The sequence below is a fragment of the Anguilla rostrata genome, chromosome 2, assembly GCF_018555375.3.
Source record: "Anguilla rostrata isolate EN2019 chromosome 2, ASM1855537v3, whole genome shotgun sequence".
Classification (NCBI taxonomy): domain Eukaryota; kingdom Metazoa; phylum Chordata; class Actinopteri; order Anguilliformes; family Anguillidae; genus Anguilla; species Anguilla rostrata.
The window spans coordinates 53591702-53612615 of NC_057934.1; the positions used below are offsets into that span (position 1 = coordinate 53591702).

General features: G+C 45.4%; 1 protein-coding gene across 7 annotated transcripts in view; it reads left to right on the top strand.

Annotated features, from left to right (window-relative positions):
* The window catches only part of rbfox3a (RNA binding fox-1 homolog 3a), a 549809-nt gene that overhangs the window by 14215 nt on the left and 514680 nt on the right, over positions 1-20914 (top strand). The window lies entirely within an intron of this gene.

Sequence of the window (20914 nt, forward strand, 5' to 3'; positions counted from 1 at the left end):
GGTGCCAGTTTTATTCTCTGTTTACAGTATCAGTAATTGTTGCATCTCTCAACACTTGTAATTATCATCTATATGTTAATGATACTGTGTTTTACTCTTGTTTATACAATTTGCTATCGATAATCAGCAACTTTCCTTTAGCAGTTTACAGAAACAACATACCAGGCTTAAACTTATCTGTCTTGAAAAAATAAAGCTATATGCTGTGTCCTCTAAAGCAAGGGCAATTGACTACAATAACATATACTGCATATCTGCTCTTTAACTGATACGCTCATTGAAAGTGTCCTCCACTACAAATACCTTAGCATTCGAGTAGATGGCGAACTCAATTGATAGTTTAACAAGGAAGTTGCAACTAAAGCTGAGCTACCTGTATGGACATAAAACTTGCTTATCCATGTCATGGAGAAAGAGGTTAATCTAAGCAGTGTTTCTGTCAGTTTTATACTATGGTGACATATTGTACGGAGATGCAACTGCTGTTGTACTGAGATGCAATGCCTTAAGCCATTAGATGCTGCCTACCACTCTGCCTTTAGATTTATAACCGGTGACAGCTATGGAACTTATCACTGCATCCTATATAATAAGGTTGGCTGGTCATTCTCTGTCAGTAAGACATGACCAACACTGGTATGTTTTTATCTATAAAGCCATGCTCAATATGCTACCTCCTTATTTATCCACACTTCTCATCTAGAATACCACCATATATCATACAAGTACCCAGGACCGGCTGGTCCTCAGACTTCCCACTGTTAACTCCAGTCTAGGTCAATCTGCATTCTACTTCAGTGCCCCATACACATTAATATTTTAGGAAATACACTAAAGACGGTCCCATTGTTGTCTTGAATTTAAGTTTAAATGAATCTATTTGTCTTATCTGAGGTTTGTTCTCGGCAGCTTTGCAAATGAGGGTTGCTCTATCAGTGCGTCTCTGAGATTTAAATAAAACCTAAATGAATGAATAAATGAATGAATTGTAAACAGTACTACTTCTTTTTCTGCAAAAAAAATGTTGAAGACAATGTTGTCTTTAACAGCTATAGATCGTTTTCATTGTGAAGTGGCTTCATTGTGAGGCCAAACTTCTGAGATAAGACAGTAGAGATCTCTGGGACATGTCTGAGTATTTGAAGCTCCACTGCTGACCTACATGCCACAATTATACAATGAAAATTTTGTCATTTTCTCTTTTCTGGGCCGTGACAGGAAATCTATTTCTGGCAGTAAAAAAATTCTAAGACCATTAAAGTCCATTGGTGACTATAGTTGACGAGACTTGTGTGAGTCATGCATAAATGTTTTATGACACAGACTGTGACAGCAATGGCTTTGACAGTTACTGCTATTGTGATTGCAACTGTTTGCTATCTAGGTTGGATAAAGGACAAATGTTTTTGGAGAGGAAACCAACCTCCATGCCTTCTAATTTTTAATGATTTCCACGGCAGTAGATCAATTAAATAAATTCAACGCAGTTAGATCATATGTGAACTAGAAATGACAGAAATGTACATGGGAAGGTGTAGGTATGAACTTGAAGAAAGCTATTATTTATTTTATAGTTATAAATAGTTACATGTTTATTAATCCTCTGTAAAAATAAATCTCAGTAACTTGAACTTCACAACCCTGCTGTCTGGTGTTCACAGAAATGCCCCAAAAAAGAAGGTTTCTGCTTGTCCCCATCTCTATGTCTCCAATGTATCAAAAATAGACAAAGGCAACCAGCCTTCTCACTGGCAAGCTAAATGTAGAACTAACAACTAGTGGCAAGTTTGGCTGCTTAATTCTCAATATCAAATGTAAGAAGAGCTAACTTATTATTTTGTGAAATGAAATTGTTATTGAAGCTTATTAAGGCTTCTAGGTAGTTAATGTTATGTGTAACTAAGCACTTGCATTATGTGTGTAAGAGCAACATTACACACTTGAAAACTGTATGCAAACATATTTGAAACTGTGGCATATTTGATGGGAAGGTACAGAAACATCCTGAAACCCCAAAATGAGTGTGAGTAAGCATTCAAAATACACAGGCATAACTGATATTTCTTCTGCCTTCATTTTGGTGGAAAAAGTTTCCAACCTACAGACACTGTTTTTTTTTTTTGCTACAGCTTTCCATGGTAGTTTGGAGGGTGGCTTCTGATTGCCTCTAAAATGGTGATAATGTAGTGTGAACAGAGCTAATGGCCACAGTCTTTATCATGTAAGCACTTCTGCTTAAAATTAAATGTCAATCATTAAAAAAAAAAAAAAAAAAGGTGTATTTCCCTTGCTGCAACTTTGTGTGGTCAAACAAACACAAAAACATTCTGTAAAAATGAAGATTTGGTATTAACTTAAGATTTTCTGTGCTTTTAAATAACCAGTCAGCCAATTCCCGCCAATTTTTTAAACGATGGGTTACTGAACTTTGCAAAGTGAATGTATTAAAATGGCATATTTTCTCCTGAACTGTGCTTTGCCACCCATTGTGATTTGAGATGGATGCTGAACAAAGTGGCATTGCATACTCTGCTTCTCTCGGGCTACATTTAATAGAAGTTTGAAAGGTGCCCAGACAAATCATGGTGTGTATGTAATTGCAAAACAGTGTGCAACGTGGTGACCTAGCCTATACGCAGTGCTGTATTTCTCACAATATAATCTACCTGGTGCTAAATTGAGGTCTCTGTAGTATGATCCATGGTGAAAAAGTTTCACAACAGTAGCTGTTTAATGGGCTTGTATTCTAAATTCATGTAGTCTCCTACTCCCCCATAAGAAATCTTCATTTCAGGTTCTCACAATGATTCCATTCACTGTATCTGCTACTGTGTGTTACTGCGTACTGTGTGTATACGCTATGTATGAAATGTGCTGTAATTTCTACATGGGGAAAATGTGTAATAATACCCTTGAATAAATGCTGTGAATATCTGTACCTTATCCACATGTGAATTGTTTGATTACAAATCTAAATTTGTGGGGTACAGAGCCAAAGAAAAAAAAAGTCTTTCTCCTGAACATTATGGGGCTCACTGTATATTGTTACAACCAACTAGGTTAGAACAGTAGATCAGTTATGGCAGGTGATGGAGGCTCTTTGAGCACATAAAAAATCATTTTGGTCCAGTAACTGTGTGCGATGTACTGAAGACAAAGGGCAGCTGTGCTTAGTGCAGTGTGAATGGCTCTGAAATGGCCATTTGCCAGTTTGGATGACGTTACTATCGGGTTTGAAAAGTAACTCGAGGGCATAGCAACCTTCTTGGAAGTGGTTGATCACAGGTATGTTTGGTGCCATTAAATGATAAAGGGATTTTTGTATCCTTGCTTCATAGTTGACATGAAATCACTAAGATGGAATTTTCCATAACATGAAAATACTTTCTTTTTTTTTTTGAATAACCATTGTGAGTAATCATGGCGGCTGATATCACATTCTTCAGAGAAGAGCACAGGCTTCTCTGCAGCCTCCTGATTTGATAAGAGGTTGCAGCAATAAACACTGATAAATACATTGGGCTTTCAAAATTGGGAGGAAATGGGGAGAGGGAAAAAAAAAAGTATTTTTATTATATAATTTATTAACTATTGCCAGTTTTTAAATAATTATCTAAACTGTGATGCAATTTGAAAAAGGCCTTTACAGTTTACAGTACTCACAATAGGATATTGAAGGACAGTTATGTATGGTTTGTTGTCTTCCATGTTTCTGCGACATCTGACCGGAGCAATGTTGATCCCAGTCTGTCATCCATTCGCCTGGTGTGACTGGCCGTTCTCTCCCTGCCTCTGTTTGGTGGCGTTTTATGGTGCAGTGTTATCGATGTCCGTCAACCTGCCTGACAGCCAGCACCTTAGATTTTTTTTTTTTGTTTGTCCTTGTAAGTACAAGGAAAACATTTCATCTTTTCAAGAGATAAGATAAAACATCCATCAGCATTTATTTTGTTCATTCATATTCATTAACTTTTGCTTGCGTTAAATTCAATGATGACCTTTGATCTCCAGACAAATCACTGGGCGATTTGGAACAGCAGTGGATATTGGAGACTGTGAATGCTTCAGATCTCTGCCATGAAAAGGAAATCCGCATATAAAAATGTAGTTCTGAGACGGGGCTGAAAAACTTTATTTGACCCCCGCAATCTCCTGTGTCCCCATCCCATAATTTCTCAGAAAAATATTCACTCCTCACAGTATTTCCTGAACTCGGTATTTCAGGTCTAATCTGTGCTTTTACTGCCACCTGCTGCATCCAGGGTGCAATGTTCCCAGCCTCAGGTTCACCAGGAGAGGGATGCATTAAGCGCTTGCTATTGAGGAGGAAATGTAAGCAAAGAGCTGTCCAGCTAGCAGCTCCCCACATCAGCTGCACCAGGGCCCTCGGCAGCGCTGTGTTTTTTTTTTTTTTTTTTTGCTGTTGCAGGAACAATCACATCTGCAAGTCACTTCTGATTCCAGCCGTTATAATTCCAGAATTAATTAACAGCTATAATTGTAAGTGTAACAGATGATTGCAGCATGACTGGCCGCTCTGGCTCCGTCTCCCCCACACCGCTGCATTTATCACGCAGACATACGCTGTCATCTGTTTCTTCAGTCCGAGCAAGGCGCCAACCAATTCTAATTACCTGTAATTAAGATTGTGCTCATTAAAAAAAAAAAAAAAAAGGAAAAAAAGAAAGTGCCGGTACAAAGTGAAACCCACACCAGATGCACAAGACAATATACGCGACCGCGGCGGGAATGGCAGCCCAAGATCTCCATGCGGTATATTTAAACATCTCGCGCGTAACCATGGCACCCTCCGGCTTCTGAGTTTGTGGGCAGAAGCGGTGATGTACTGTAGCGGCTGCTGCAGAGGAGCGCGGTGCTGTCCACCCCCCCCCCCCCCACACACTGCAGATTCCTCCTGGAGTTCACACACGGCGGGGGCCCACTCCACAGGCCGAATGGGGAGGCCCCCCGATTCGCCGAGGAGCCAAAGGAGCTGGATCGGTGACTGCCGCTGACAGGGTTATTCACAGAGACACTCTGCGCGCGAACTTCATTGAAATTGATGAACTGTCTTCCCTGGAAATTCCTTTGCAATGGAAAATGACAGAGATGACAAGGAGAGGAATTTCAGCAGGGGCGGCTTTGCAGCCCAAAGGAAGAGCGCGACCGAGCCTTGGGGAGCGGAACGCGCGCGGAGTCAGATCTTGGGCCTCAAGGCCGGGCCCCGCAGGCTCTGCGTGCGCTCTCTCCTCCAAAGGGTCCTGCTGCGGATGAGCCTTAATGTCCTTCTGCGGCCGGGCGGGCTGGTGCATCAGTAACCGCTGTCATGGCTGCCCAGGCAGGCTAACGCTGATTTCTGGAGGTGATTTTGTGGAGTGTTGCTCTGTCTGTGTGTCTGGTGGGCTTGCGGGTGGCCTTCTGCTCCAGGCTTATGCTGTCAGAGGGCAGTAATGAGTTTCCCTGATTCATTCAAGAAACCGCCCCAACCAAGAAGCCATTCATGAATCACTTTAATTAGGAGACCCATTGTTCATCCAAGTACAATGTTCCTTTACCTTCTACATTTACACCAGACATTCAACAAGGTTTATTGAAGTTATTGTGTCTATTTCTCTCTTGCTCGCTCGCTCTCTCTCTCCGAGTTACTCATTCACCCTCTTAAAAACTCACTTAGTCACTCACACAGACCTTTACGAAGGAACTAGGAATATACCCGTTTAATTCATTTAAACTGCTTTTTGAAGCACATAGAGATTTAAAGGTATAAGAGTTATTGTCATATTTCCTGTGGGTTTTTTTTTTGGTTATACTAGTGCATCCGTAATGGTAATTTTAAGAACGTGTGAGACTGTCTCGTTCATGCTTGGAGATATGTTTTGAAGGAAATTGGCGATTGTACCATAATTGCTCATTATTGCTTGTACGCCGTGGTGCTCAGTAATAGCTGTATGGCATTTCTTTTTTAGCCTGGAGCTGTGCTCAATCACCTACTGTATATATTAAGGGCATTACTCATGCATTTGCTCATGCCACCCGAATCATGTGAAATAATTAGGGGAATAAAGTGTGCATGCAGAGAGCATTAAAAGGCAGGGACAGTAATTTGTGTGCGTGTGTGTTCGTGTGTGTGTGCGTGAGTGTGTGTGTGTGCGTGCGTGCGTGTGCGTGCGTGCGTGCGTTGATGTGTGTGATGTGTGTTTGTGTGTGTGTGAGACCGTGTGTGTGTCTGTGTGTGTGTGAGTGTGAGACTGTCTCGTTCATGTTGTATGTTTTGAGGGTTGTGATTGTACCATGTTGCTCATTTGTGCTTGTGCGTGGTGCTAGTAATGTGTGATGATTTTTTTGTGGAGCTGTGCTAATCACCTCTGTTTATTAGGGCATGTCTATGCATTTTGTTGGAATCATGTGTTGGGTAAGTGTCATGCCATTGCAGGGACGTATTTGTGTGGAGTGTGTGCAGTGTGTTGTCTGTGACGTGTGTGTGGGTGTTGTGTGTGAGAGTGTGTGTGTGGTGGATGTGTGTGTTGTGTGCCGCAGACGTGTGTGTCTGTGTGTGTGTGATGTGTGTTTGTGCGCGCGTGTGTGTGTCTGTGTGTGTGTGTGTGTGTGTGCGTGTGTGTGTGTGATGTGTGTTTGTGCCCGGCTCGGAGCAGCGATGCACAGGGAGGAGGGGGTCTGAGATTGCGGTGGCACGGCGGCGCCCTCCGCTGACTGTGTGTGGGGGTTCCGGAGCGCCGGCCCCTCGCGCTGACAGTGATTTATGTGTAATTTAAAAAGTCGTTCTTTTCAAAGGAGCAGGCTGCTGGCAGGGCAGCCAACCGCAACCCATTCCCCAGCAGGTTAAAAAAAAGAGAAAACCTCATTTAAATTTACTTTACAGATCAAGGCGATCTGATCTGCATCATAGTGGCTGCATCCTCCTCCCCGCCGCCCGCCCGCATTCTCCCGCGGAACCCTCACACACCCGCCCAACAGAGGAGAAATCACAATGCCTGCACACGCGGGGGAGAGGGAGAGGAGGTGTGGTAAGATACTTTTTAAAAATACATAAATTTTAAAAACTGCGGCCCATAAAACTCTCGCGAAAGCGGCGCAACACCAGAAGCGGCTACGGGGAGGGACCCCGCTGTGAAATCTTTAAGAACACACAATGAATTTTTACATCAGATGACTCCCATGCTAATACCTCCTCCTTATTGCCGAGTGGCTTCCTGCAGGAGTTGCAGTCCTGTTTTTTTTTTTTTTTTTTTTTTTTTTTGGCCAAAAATAAGTTATTTTTTACAGCTTGTGAGCTGTTAGTTGGGGACGGCTTTTTCTGATGTTTGGTCGGAAAGGCTCTGTGCCTGAGGTGGGGTACTGCGATGGATCTTCATGACGGGCGCGCAGTACTTCTGGGCCCGACTTTCAGTCATAGAGAGATCTTCTGCTTCATAGGTACAGTAGGAAATAAGACACTGGGCAGAATTAACGATGAGTGACGATGAGAGACGATTGCTAGATTTCAGCTGCAGAAATGGAGTGTTTTCGGCACTTGATGGTGTGCACAGGGTGTAGGCTGGGACGGGGACGGGACGGGGCGGGGGGACAGGGCGACTGGGTGGGGGTACAGGGCGACGGGGCGGGGTCCTGCCGCGGGAGGGAAGGGCAAGGTGAACGGCACGCATGGCCGGCGGGACGCGGTCGGGCCGGGGGCGGCGGGGTGGCGGCGTGGCGGCGCTTGATCTCTTTGCATGAGCGTAACTGCCTTTAATGGCCAGCCGTAAACAAGGCTTTGTTTGGCCTTCTGCAGACAAGCCCATTAATTCTGGAGCGGCGGGCGCGCGGCGTCTGGCCCGCGCGGGAAGGACGGAGAGCGCCTGGGCGGCCGCGCGGCCGGGCACCTTGGCTCCTGGAGGACAGAAGGACACGCAGGGCTTCCTCCGCTCTGGTGCGGGGCCTCCGCCCCTCCCGCTCTAATTAAAGCCTCGCTCGCAGGCCCCGCTCCCATGGTGCACATTTCATGCTCCCCTTAACGATGATTGTCAGAACAAAGTACGATCGTTATAGTCATATTCCCCTTATTGATTAAACAGGTAAACACGCAGCCGGATGGATCAGACCTTGAACTTTGATGTATGGATTAGGCCCCCCCCCCCCCCCTCCCCGCTCTGTCATTAGCGCTGTAGTGGAATAGCAGAGACTCCTGCTCCGTACTGCAATATTACAGGTGTGAATGCCTTTTTTTATTACCGTCTCCCCCCCGTCCCTGGGCCGGTCACAGTTCTTTGTGTCGGCGCTCGGCGTGAGTGTCGCGATGCGAGATGTCGTTCCCCTCCTGCCCCGTCCCCTTCCGCGGGCCCGCGTCACTCGGCGCGTGGCGCTCCGTGCGATTAGCACACCTGGTGGGCCCGATTTCCAGGGATTTAATGAGGGAAGCGCTCGGCGAAAGAGGACATGCAAACACCGGGGATTCCCCGCTATTGGGAGAGTGATGGAGCAGGGGGGGTTCTAATCAGCCGAGAGTGACAAGGACCCAAAACCAATTCCTGAGCGCTAATCCCCTCTGGAAGCGCAGGGCCGGACAGCCCGGGAGATAAGTCCCCGGGTTAATGCACCGTGCTCTCCACTGCAGCCACGCGGTGACAGCGCCTGACAGGTAGACATGGGCGGCACGGCTTGTTTATGCTAATGCCTCCGGCCGCGCCGCTCGGGAGATAGAGACGTTGGGGGGGGGGAGCGCCGCTCTCGCCGCCCGGCGCCGTGGCGACCGCGCCGCCCGCCCGTGGCAGCCACCGGCCGTGACAGGACAAGGACGCCGAGCGCGGGCCGTCCGGGTCGGGGAGGGGAGGGGAGGGGCGGGGCGGGGGTTCGGGGGGATGTCGGGATCGGCCTTGTTTTTACAGCAGCCGTCAAGAGCACCTTTCCGTCAGGGAAGCAGACCTGACCCGCTCGGCCTGAGAGTGCTGTTCTTTCCGTGGCACGTTGACAAGGACCGCGCCGCTCTCTCTCAAAAGGAGAGGCGACCTTCTCAGTGTCAAAATATCCAAATTCCGTATGAACGGGAGGATGCCAAAAAACCCCGATCCCGGGCTCCTCCCCCAGGTCGACTCTCCCGGAGCAGGGGGCAGCACAGCTGGGGGGGTCATTACTCATATCAGCTTGCATACGGAGGAGCAGTAAAGGGTGAGAGCCATGAATCAAGGGCGAGCAGCCATCACACAGAGATTGATGAAAAGCCAACGCATGGTTAAGTCTGATTTCATTTACAAGCACAATTTTACGCGAGGGGGGGGGAGGGGGGTGCGATGCAGTGGGGTGTGAGGAGACAAACAACCAACCCATGCCTGAGATTTAATAAAATAAATACTACTAATGAATAATGGCATCATGACTTTGATTGAATGTGTGCCCAGACAGGGTTGATCAACAATGCAAAAAGCATGGAAAAGGCCTCCCAGCACCTGCGAGAGGTCATGTCTCATTCAATGCTTGTTTATGGCAAGGTGATACCTGACATGAATCAATAATAATATGCTTTTTAATTATTCCGGTGTTTTAATGCAAAGGCCGTTTTATTCCCATGGAAGGAAAGGAAAAAAAAACCCCTGAAAAACTAGACACATTTGAAATGTACCCAAACTGCAGATGCAATCATGCAAAGGTCACTTTTAACTGAAGATTTAATCATTATTCTGTGTCTTTGGTCTTTCAGAATGCTAGGCATTAGACCTGCTCTCCTCTAAGCCTTCTGTTCAGGTTTACATTTTAATTCATTGCCACCTCGAGCACAGGCAGGGCCCTGAGCTTGCGCCCCTCAATGAAATGCTGGCTTTGGACTGAAATGATACACCCAGTCAGAGCACATTTGCAAAATTGATTGTAAGCAAGGCAGAAAAAAGCCCAGTGGAGCATATCCAACTCTCTTCTGGTCAACTTGTGGTCAACTTAGAGGCATGTTACACACCTTGCAGATTAGTGCATTGCATGTAGTATCACTTTGTGCAATCACAAGCATAATTGAATTTCAGAGCTCTGCTGATCCAATCAATCGATACTTTCCTGAATGTTGGTGGTGTAGGCTCTGTCATTTTAATCACCATACCTTCTCACGTGTACAAGCATTTCCCGTGAATTCGCGTTAATCTAATTAATTTACTTTAAAATGCAATGTCAGTGCTTTACATGGTCACTGACCCTCATGATGTAGTCATGATTGGTCTTGTGGTTCGTGCCGTGTTTTTGAGGTTGTGACTTGTGGCTGCAGAAGGCAGGGCTCTGTAATGCGCCTGTAACCCAGGGAGAATTGGCTGAGAGCAGGGCATGCTAGTATTACACGATGGATCAGACTCTGGATGCTTCCTCCCCGCGTCTCCTCTGGGTCCCCGTTCTAATGTGCATGAACCATTCCAGCCTTCCATTCTAATTTGATAATAATGATATTTGCTGAGGACGACCTCTGCTTGCACAGTGTAATTACCCTCGCTTTATATGATCTCCGTTATTGGAAATCGATGGCGATAAGAGGACCCCATCAGAGCTTATTATTATCACTGCTCGGTTTTAGTTACAGCACTGTTTTATTTTATGTGCTGTCGGTCCCCGTCGCTTTTATGGCGCGTTTTCTTGGTCTCCGTCGGCGGAGTGGTCGCCGGGACCGACGCAGGGCGCGTTCGGGGGCCGCCTCACACGGCCGTCGCCTCTCCGCACGCGTGCGTCAAGGGGCTGCGTCTTCCAATAACACCGCAATCTCCAATATACCCTCCGCGTGAATTTACACCCGCTCGGCGCATCAGTGACACTGAAGACACTTCCATTACCCCCAGGCCAGTTTTCTTTTTCCCACAGAAAGACCTCCTTCATTAAACACTTATATATGGTCAAGAACCCACGAAATAGAAAAGGTGCCCTGGTGACCCCCTCCCGGAGCACCCCTGATTGAGACGCTTCAGCGAGGCCCTCCGTTTTCCCCAGCAAGGGCGCACGTGGTCGCTGATCTGGAGATTACGGTCATTATTGCTGCGTTGCGGGACACAAGCTTGTTATTCTGGGATTCATTAAAGCGCTTTCATGGCTTCGCGGTGGTCTCCTGTCCGACTCCGCCCCGCTGCTAACGCTCGCGTTTCCCCCCCACCCGCTGGCAGAGGAGGTCCCTGGCTGCCCGGGGTGCGGCTCTGCAGATCGCGGGTTTGTTTTGAGACGGCGATGACAACTGATGACAAATAATTTTTCATTTCTCTTTCTTCAGATGAAATCCTCTGTGTCTGCGGATGCCTTTGTTCAGGCCTTTGACTGTGTTCTTCAGGAGCGCTGCCGTGAGCATACCGTCCCGGTTTTAAACATTACCTGGCCTGCCGTATGTATCGAGCAATGATGCAAGTTCAATTGCGCCCGAGCAATCTTCTCTTATTGATTTCTGTAAAAGATCTGGCTCTGATGGCAGCTTGAAGGAACCTTGTTTTTCATTAAGTTGTGTGCTAAGAGAGGTGGAGGAGAAATAATAACCCCGGCATTTATTGCACTAGGAATCAGACAATGGAATTTATCTGTGATGTACAGTGCCAAAGGGTCAGATGTGCTCTGTGAGACAGGTGTGTGGTAAGAAAACACAGGATTGTTGCTGTAGGGGGGGGGTGAACACCAGCAATCAGCCTGAGTGGAGGGTGCAGGGGAGTTGGGGGGTGCAGGGAGTGTGGTTTTGGGATATTGAACGAGTCAGAGAAATGTTTCTGGAGATGGTCGGCTCCAGGTCCAGGGTTGATGACTGAACTTGACACACACTGAACTGAGAGCATAGCCCAAGAGAGCGAGTCAGACAAACTTGATCCTCATGCTCCAGGATGTATAACCTGAGTGGCCGGCACCAGAGGACCGATGCCTCCAGCCTTACCCAGGGCTCATAATAGTCTCCGTCTCTCTTTCTGAATGACTAACAATACCCATCAGACTTTTGTCTTTGGACCATGATGCACCGGGGACTTCATTAGAGCCTGGTGCACTGTTCAGCAAAGGTGCTCATGCACACCTCTTACAAAGTACAATCATTTTAAACCTTTTTTATTTTGTTTGATATTTCGAGGCATTGAGATTGTTGTTTTTCATTTGGACAAAATGATGTATCTGAGGCAAATATTTACCAATTCTGTTTTTTTTTTTTGGTGAAGCCGTAATGCCTTCTGTTTCGGATTCAATCGTCCCCCTTATGGACAGAGCCAGTCTGGCCAGCGCTCTCCTGGAGGGAGATTCCAGAGCTGTTCCTGGCTGCTTTCAGAATGTGTTGCCTGCCTGGGTTACATTGCAAAAGGACATACAGTATAGGGTTTATTGGTCTCCTTTGTGTGCCAGTCGGGGGACCCTGCTTAGGACCGGCTCTGAGGCAGCCTGTCCCTTTGTCAGTGGCTGGCCACTCATGGTTCCCCTGGGCTCTTGTCAAGTGGTGTTGGCTCCAATGCCAGTTATATGGTGGGACTCTAAGCCCTCTGCTCTTTTTCTTTCTATCTTGAGGTCTGGGGAAGAGACTGAGAGTTCTGTACGGCTGCACCTCATCTTATGTGAGGGATCCCATGATGAGAAACAGAGAGAAATACATTTTGTCAAGTTTGGCTAAATGAAGACAGCATTTCTCACACCTGTATGAATTCCACAGCAGGCAGTCACTGAATTTGAGTGGCAATTATTTTTACGTGACCCATGTTTAATTCACACCCACTTCTCAAGGCTAGATGAGTGCTTCATTTACATATCACTTCCCATTTTTCCTTCCATTGGTGTCAGATTCCATCTGTTGCTTCTGCCACTTAGCTCTGCCCAACGTGCCTTACTGCTTCAATCAGGAGGCAAGCTTGGGAAACCTGGACTACAATGGCCTGCTGTTTGTCCTGTTAATTCGCAGCCCTTTGTGTGTGATTTGGTCTAATTACCCAGCCCATAAGGTTCACTCTCCTCCCAGTGACTTGCTGCCCGGGCTGAGCTTTGCTAACACTGATTACACCGTTCCTTTTCCCTATCCTTTCTTTACCGTATTTTGGTCTTCAGCTTCCATTTAATAGCTTAGCAAGAAATTTAACTAAAATGTAAAATTGTGAATGATTGGGCTAAAGAAACGATTAAGAGCAGAATTTGGCTTGAATTCCAGAAACGAATACAGCGCTGTGTGTCCAGCCCTGGCCATCATGGAGAAATGACATACATAAACAAGGTACCGGGCTCTGCACTTGCATTTCAATGCTTCCTCTTCTGTCTTTTTCATACTGAGCAGATTATGCTTCCTTGTACTTTATAGTGTGTCTGAATTTATGACTTGCTTCTGTTGCACAAACAGCGCATAGGCAGTATCATAAAAGACTGTCCGTGACTGACGTCGGTGTCTGTCTTGACGAGTGATTTCATTTTGGTACAACATTAAACTGGATTAACAATTGCATTTACATGTGCAGGTAACATTTAATTAGGCAATAGAGACATAAGAGTAATATGCTTTTTTTTTTTTTTTTCTCCTTTCTCATTATTGCTCTTATCTTATTAAGCTTAATTTGGAAACCAGGTTAATATAATACCCAATTATCATGACAAAATCAACATGGTTTAGTTGGATCACTGGTTGCTCGCAGTGGGAATTGAAAACTGCTAATACATGAAAATAATTTATGCATAATTAATTAGCTCAGATTGTCTCTGGTGTTTTTTTTTTTTTTTGTTATTTTGTTGGTATGTGCCATTTCTTTCAGTTTAATTTAATTGGGAATTTTTGGCCTTCTCTAGGCTGTGTTCTGTCATAGTGTTAAAGTATATATAATTTCAAACTTAGTAAACTGCTGATTCACACAAAAAGCAAAACTGATAGAGCTTTTTTCCCCCCCACAATTCCACACATTTCTGTCTCTGTACAGCAAAAAAAAGACAGAACAATGAAGAACAACAATTAATCAAATAATTCTACCCAAGAGGCCTGTCTCTAGATCCATCCCAGATAAAATGGCAAATGGGTTTAAAGCCAATCTTGGGTTTTATAGCGAGAGGTTGGGGGTTCCTTTCTTCCCCTCATTCTTTTAATATTGAAAAAAAAATGAAGGTATTGATTTTCTGTCTGTTTTTCGCTCTGGGGGGAATATTAAAATGGACAGTGAGATCTCGCACGTCTGCCTGTCCTGGATGCCGAGCTCCTTGAAGAAGTTGTAGTGCAAATGGCTGGCGATGTCTGTTAATTCCCAGGGTCAGCGTATCAATGGGGCTTTGATGGGCGGCAGTGGACAGCCGCTGGGTTTGGATGTGATCTCACAGCGGCTGAGGCCCGTCACAGGGGTTTGGCTGCCCCCCCCCGCCCCCTCGCTGCTCGTACTGGCACTCCTGCGGACACTCCTGGGATAATCCCTCCCCTGTCTTCACATTGCTCAGTCGCATGTCTGACGTGACAAGATGACATCGGGACGATTGCTAAAAAAGAAGATGAATATTTCAGTCCCGCGGGGGGCTGCTTCGTGATAAGAGGGCTGATTTTGGAGGCTTGCAGGTTGCGTTGGCGCAGTGCTCGCCAGGCGCCCGTCTCTCTTTGCGGGCGAGGGTTTGCCGGAATGCTGGGTACGCAGGGCGTGCCCCCTGTCCGGGCCGCCTCTAATCTTTAATTGAATCCAGGGGAGGAGGGTGGCTCCTATCCCTTTCTCCTGACAGGTACGACTGCGGAGCAACACACTCCAATCGACCGCCTCGGCACGGAGACGAAGAAGACTGAGAGGGGAGAGCGAAGGGAGGAGGGGGGAGGGTGGAGAGGGGAAAAAATGAAAAAGAAAAGCAAATGGGACTGACTTTGGAGGGAGGTCACTTTGAAAGTCGTCCCGAGCGATTGTTACAAAGCGGCGCTTTCCTGAGGACACCCTTGAGATGGGCAGTGAAAGGTTATGGTGTGGCCCAGCGCTGTGTATTAATGGCGGCTCCAGCTGAACTAATACAGATTCTGAGGGTTATAACCCCCCGGGCGCCTGTTGAGCAGAATGCTTAAATAAACGCTGCGCTCCCCGGCCCGCTCGCCGGACGCCCAGGGTCCACTAACCCTCGCTCAAGGTTAGCCACGCCGAAGGCAGGGAGGAATTCTGCCATCGGTAATGATTTCAAACAATATCAGGACCTGCCAGCCAGCGCTCCAACAACTTTCTCCCTATTTCTTTCGCTTACCTTTTTTTCTATTTCTTACTTTTTTTTTTTTTACTTTACCAGTGGTAAATTGTCTTTTCAGAGGGTCGGATTGAATGAAGAGGAAATGTTTCTCCTTGAGCTTGTCATTGCGGTCCTCGGTGAGGAAGGAGAAGAAAAAAGTTGCGAAAGTTTCTGTCTGGAGGGTCGCGCGTACGCGGGGGCGACGGCCGTTTGTATGGGCGGCGGGTTACCTTTCTGCTGGTGGCGGGCTGGGAGTCCTCGGCCAGATCACTAACGTTTTTCATTAACAGTAGTTTCACATTTCTCCTCTCTGGTCGTGCTCTCGTGGGGTGAGATACTGGCTTGTGATCTCCGGGCAAAGGAGTCCTGCGCTTTCTTCCTGGAGCCGCTGTATAAAAAAAGTGCACTTCTGGTTTGACCGTTCGTTTGCTAGAAGAAAGCGTGGGATCTTTGGCTCGTTTCGCATGTGGAAAAGCACAAGCCGCAGCTCTGGAAGCACACTCCACTCCTGCGCTAACATGGACTCTGAGGGGAAACGCGTTCAGCTTTCGCAAAGCTTTTAGAATTCGTAATATATAGGCTGTTTTCTTTTCTCACACCTCATCTGAAAAAATCCAAAAACAAAGGCATTACACATGTGGGGGAAAAAAGGAAGAAACTCTGCCTCAAAAAGCTTTTGCATCTTCCACTAGCACTGCATGGAATTTAATGGTTCCTTCCCTGGTGATATGATAGTGTTGTATCCATACCTTGTGTTATCGTTAATGCTGTTTTGTAATTCTTTAACAAATAAAATATTGATTAGAAATGCTATAAACTGGGACAGCGTTCCTCCCGGGTCTATGGGATTTTAATGAAAGGGATGCCGGCAGACCTGCCTGTGTGGTTAAGCCGCGCGGCGGTGTTACACAACGCTGTCTGGAAAGAGTTAACCCTGCCGTTGACACAAGCCGCACCCACAACTTGAAAATAATGGCTCTGGGAGAATGGCGGTGTTTTTCTTGTTTCATCCTCCTTAGTGGTTATGTAGATTTAGCAAACGCTCACTTCTCAAGTAAAAATTGTATTTTAATGATGTGCGAGGGAGCCGGTTTATTAGTTGTTATGGAAACTGCGGCGGCAGCTTAACGGAGTGCTTTCTTTTCTCGCTTCCCGTCTTCTCTTTTCCCCCACCGCGGCCTCTCTCTGTGCCGCTGCCTGCAGACTCCGCTCCCAGCGCCGCTGCGCCGTTTGCACGGAGGGCTAGCGGGGTTAGGGGTAAATGGCTCAGGACGGGCTGGCGGTCTGGGTCCACGGCCCACGTCAGCCCGTGGAGTGATTCCCTCTGATTGCATTAGATGCCCTTGTTAAATGCTGTGTCTGTTGACCCTGATTGGTGTGTTGTGGGAGGGCGGATCTGCCATGATGCTGCATGTGAATGTGTGAAAAGGCTGTGTCTGAGGTTCTGAATAATGTTAGCACTTTGCTTGTGAGTGTGTGTGTGTGTGCGCATGCATGTGCTCGTGTGTGTGTGTGTGCGCGCGTGCGTGTGTACATGTGCATGTACTTTTGCGTGTGTGTGTGTGCGTGTATATTTTTTTGTGTCTGCATGTAAAATAGTGCACAGGCTCTTGCTTGCGCGCATTAGTCCAGTGTCTTGTGTTCCCTTGGCCAGGGTGTGAGCAGTAGTTCCTGACTCTCAGCGTGTGCTTTTGGACAGTGCTGGTTTGCAGGAAACAACAGTTGTACAATTCCGGCTGGTCGGCTGGCTGCCCTTTGCCTCACACTGTGGAGAGGCCTGGAAGCTGAAAGGCTGCACACACAGTAGTCTCTTGTCAGTGTGTGAATGTGCGGACACACACACACACACACACACACACTGCATGGCCAAAAGTATATGGACACCTGATATCCATCATCACATCCAAAATTATTAAGGTTTGCCTTCACTGGAACTAAGGGGCCTAACCCAAATCATGAAAAACAGCCCCAGTCCAAGGGGTGTCCAGATACTTTTGGTCATATGGTGTTCATATACTGACCCCCCCCCCCCCCCCAGTGACATATTCTCCCTTTTATAAACACACACACATGCACACATTTCACTCTTTCCTTCTGTCATGAGTCACAACAAAGTAAATAAAAAATAACATGAGAGTCCGTACAGTTATTATCCGTCTACCTGAAGGAGGCTCCTATGACAGTTCATCAGCATTAAACTCTTTATGCAGGAGGACACTGTAGTCTCAATGTACCCTGTGTCTACTAAATTTATTTGTTGAAACTTTACTCAGTTTTGGTCTTATTTTCTTTTTCCCAACCAGAGTAATGTCTGTCAAAAACGCTTTACTTTTTTATTTTCTTAAGTTCATAATTCAGATTTCATAAGGTGAAATCTGAATTATATACCTATTTTTTGGTAATTATATACCATGAAGAGACTGTCTACAGCAGTGATGGATTGGTTTTGACTTTTACTCTAACATAATTTCTTAGTTAATGTGAATTCTACAGTAATTTACTGTCAAAGTTAATTCAAACATGTTATCTTTAAATAATGTAATTAGAATAGACATTCATTAAACAAACATCAAATATATTTTTGACATGATAGAGAGTTTATGCATTTTTATTTATTTTTTGATCAGCTGGATTTTTTTTGGACAAATCTTCAGTTTGTTTTTATTTTGCATGTCACACCGAAAGTAATCTTTTGCATCTTCCAGTTAGAGAAGTCCATTAGAACTGCAACACCAACATTTTTCATGACTGCTCTTGAAGCCACTCATTGTAATTGAACAGGTAACATGTATCTATGGGGGGGGAAGCATATATTGGATGTTCATGGACCATGTGAGAAATCAGATTTCAACTGGTTTAGTGTTTAAACTTTGGGCCCTAGGGCTACTGAGGGATTTTGAAGTTACAGGTATTTTGGCCTTTCCTTCAGAAGGCCCTCCCCCTCACAGCCAAAGAAACTCCACAAGGAACATAAGAGTCGTACCCTCTACCGTGTGCTCCAAAGTTATTGATAAACGTTTATTGTGCAGCAGAGCTCTGAGAATTGTGGGTAACCCCCGGCGGAATTCTCCCATGGCGGCGTCATTTTTCTTGATGACAGCCCAGATGCTTTTTCTTTTTTTACACATCAACTCCTCCAGACTTTAGATTGTAGGTAGATAGACATGGATAGAAAGAGTGAAAAGGAACCAGGTGGGGAAGAGAATGCGTGTGTGTGTGTGCGTCTGGGTGTGTGCTCATCTGCAGTTTTATATGACAAAAAAATTTAAATTAAAAGTTAAATTATCTGGAGGAAATGCATAAATGTGAATGTCTTTCCCAGCTCTGATAATTTGGGCAGTTTCTTATCAGATTTCTTATTCAGAAAAGTGAGTTTAAAGGGCAGTAAGAATTCACATTTAACATTTTTGAAAGGATCATATTTGAATAAAGAATTAATTTTCTGACTGAATGCTCCTTGCACACCTCGTATCGCCGGTATAGGAGCAAGTATCACAGCTGTATGGGTCAGTGGAATATAAAAATGACTACTTTAGCAAACAGCTTGCTTACTGAGCCTGACAAATTTCCATAGGTGGAGACATACAGCTCGGCGTGAACCGTGCTCTGGAGGACGGCTACGGCAAGCGTGCGGTCCAGGCACACGTATAGCTGACCTGAGTATTTCTTATTCATGGAATTAGGGTGGGCGAAGAAGGAAAGAAAGAAAAAAAAAACAACATGGCAAAGTGATTGACTAGAAAGAGCGGTGCATTACCTGTGGCCGGCTGCAAAAATCCTTGCTTTTGATTTTGTGGTTTAATCTTCCTCAGGGCTCTGGGCTGCAGTCTCACTGTTTTATTGACCAGTCAGAGGCAGACGATGCATCAAATTACTGTGTAACTGTCCTTCAGGGAGGCGTCTGGCCCTGAGCAGAGAACAGAAGACTTTTTAACTGTGACACCCAGCTCATTAGATCACAGAGGTCGCCCACCCCGCGCTCGTTACCAGCCAGGGCACAGGTAATGGACACTTGAGCGTCATTGGGATAAAAAGCGTGTCAAAGCTGAGCCCAGCACCAATTTGAAAAGCTTTAGGATTCTTTATTGCAAGTCCTTCCTCTGTCTGGGCAATGTCTGAATCATGACCTTGTTGGGTCACTTATTTTGAAAAAAAGAGGAAAGATTAATTTAGTTTTTTTTTTTTTTTGGTAATGTTTCCCATTCTAACTTCCCCACTGGTGTAAGTGTTTGAGCTGACAGCTGATAGATTGAGCTCAGCAGTGCTGCTCGGTCCTCTGTAGACAAACCCATCCAACCACCTCCCCCATCTCCCTTCAATTCCGAACCTTCCACTTTGCGCCACGGCAGCAAACACAAACAGCGAGGAAGGAAGTCACACGCGTTCGCACAGAGCCAAAGTTCTCTGCTGAAGGACACTGCCTGTGAGGGCAGTAGAGGTCACCTCACATTGTCCTGCTTCACATTGCTTGGCTGTCTGTGTGCTGTCTGCACATGCTTGTGGTCGATGGGTAGCCTGTATGATTTCTCTCTAATTCCATTTGTGTTCGATGTTCCTTGGTTGATTTAGAGATTCTTCTCATTCTTAAGTTGAGTCTCCTTAATTTTTATTTTTCTGTAACTTATTTTTTAAACTAAGCTGCATAGAATGCTGATCTTTAGGATTAGCCCATTAACAGGTTAAAACCATGAACCTGTTTCCATAGTAATTTAAATTTAATGATTACAAGGATTAATATACATTTTAAAAAGAAAATTACATATAGCATTATGGATCACACAAGCAAAATCATAATATGTTGGAAGCATTAGACTTACCAGTGGCCCTGGAAAATTTCAGCTTCCTGATAATATTTTCCTCCATTTTACAAAATGTGCCTGCAAGACATAACATTACTCTTCCCCATAATCTCATACCTTCTGATAATCTTTTAAATTTACACCTTTACTATTGGAACTGAACATAAAGATTCCAACATGGCATGGTATAATTAAACTGAACATACTGACAAAAATAACTAGCTGTCACGAGATCTATCACCAAATCTGCAATCTACCCTCATCAACAAACAAATAGACAAATCATTCTGATCATATCATTATTAAATGTATTTAGATGTGTTGAGATCAGTTGAAATAAAACAAATACACTATATGACCAAAAGTATCTGGACACCCCTTGGTTTTTCATTGTTTGGACTAGGCCCCTTAGTTCCAGTGAAGCCAATCTTAATGCAATGACATTCTAGAACGATTCTGTGCTTCCAACCTTGTGGTAGCAGTTTTGGGAAGGCCCTTTTCTGTTTCAGCATGATAGTGCCCCCTGGCAAACAGCAAGGTCCATATAGAAGTGCTTTGTCAGGATTGGTGTGGAAGAACTTGGCTGGCCTGCACAAAGCCATGACCTCTACTCCATCCAACACCTTTGTGATCAATTGGAAAGCCAACTGTGAGCCAGGCCTAATTGCCCAATCGGTGCCCGACCTCACTAATGCTCTTGTGGCTGAATGGTGAATGGAAGCGAATGCCAGCAGCAATACTTCAACGTCTAATATAAAGCCTTCCAAGAAGAGTGGAGGTTGTTATTGCAGCAAAGGGTGGACCATAATTTTGGATCAGATGATGGATATCAGGTGTCCACGTACTTTTGACCATGTAGTGTATGCTTACATTAAACAATATTACGAGAGGGAATTATCTTTGTTGTTATACAGCCAACATTTATAATACAACATGTACTTTAGGCATCTGTTGGAGTTCAGTAAAACAAGAAAAATAAAAATGTAAAA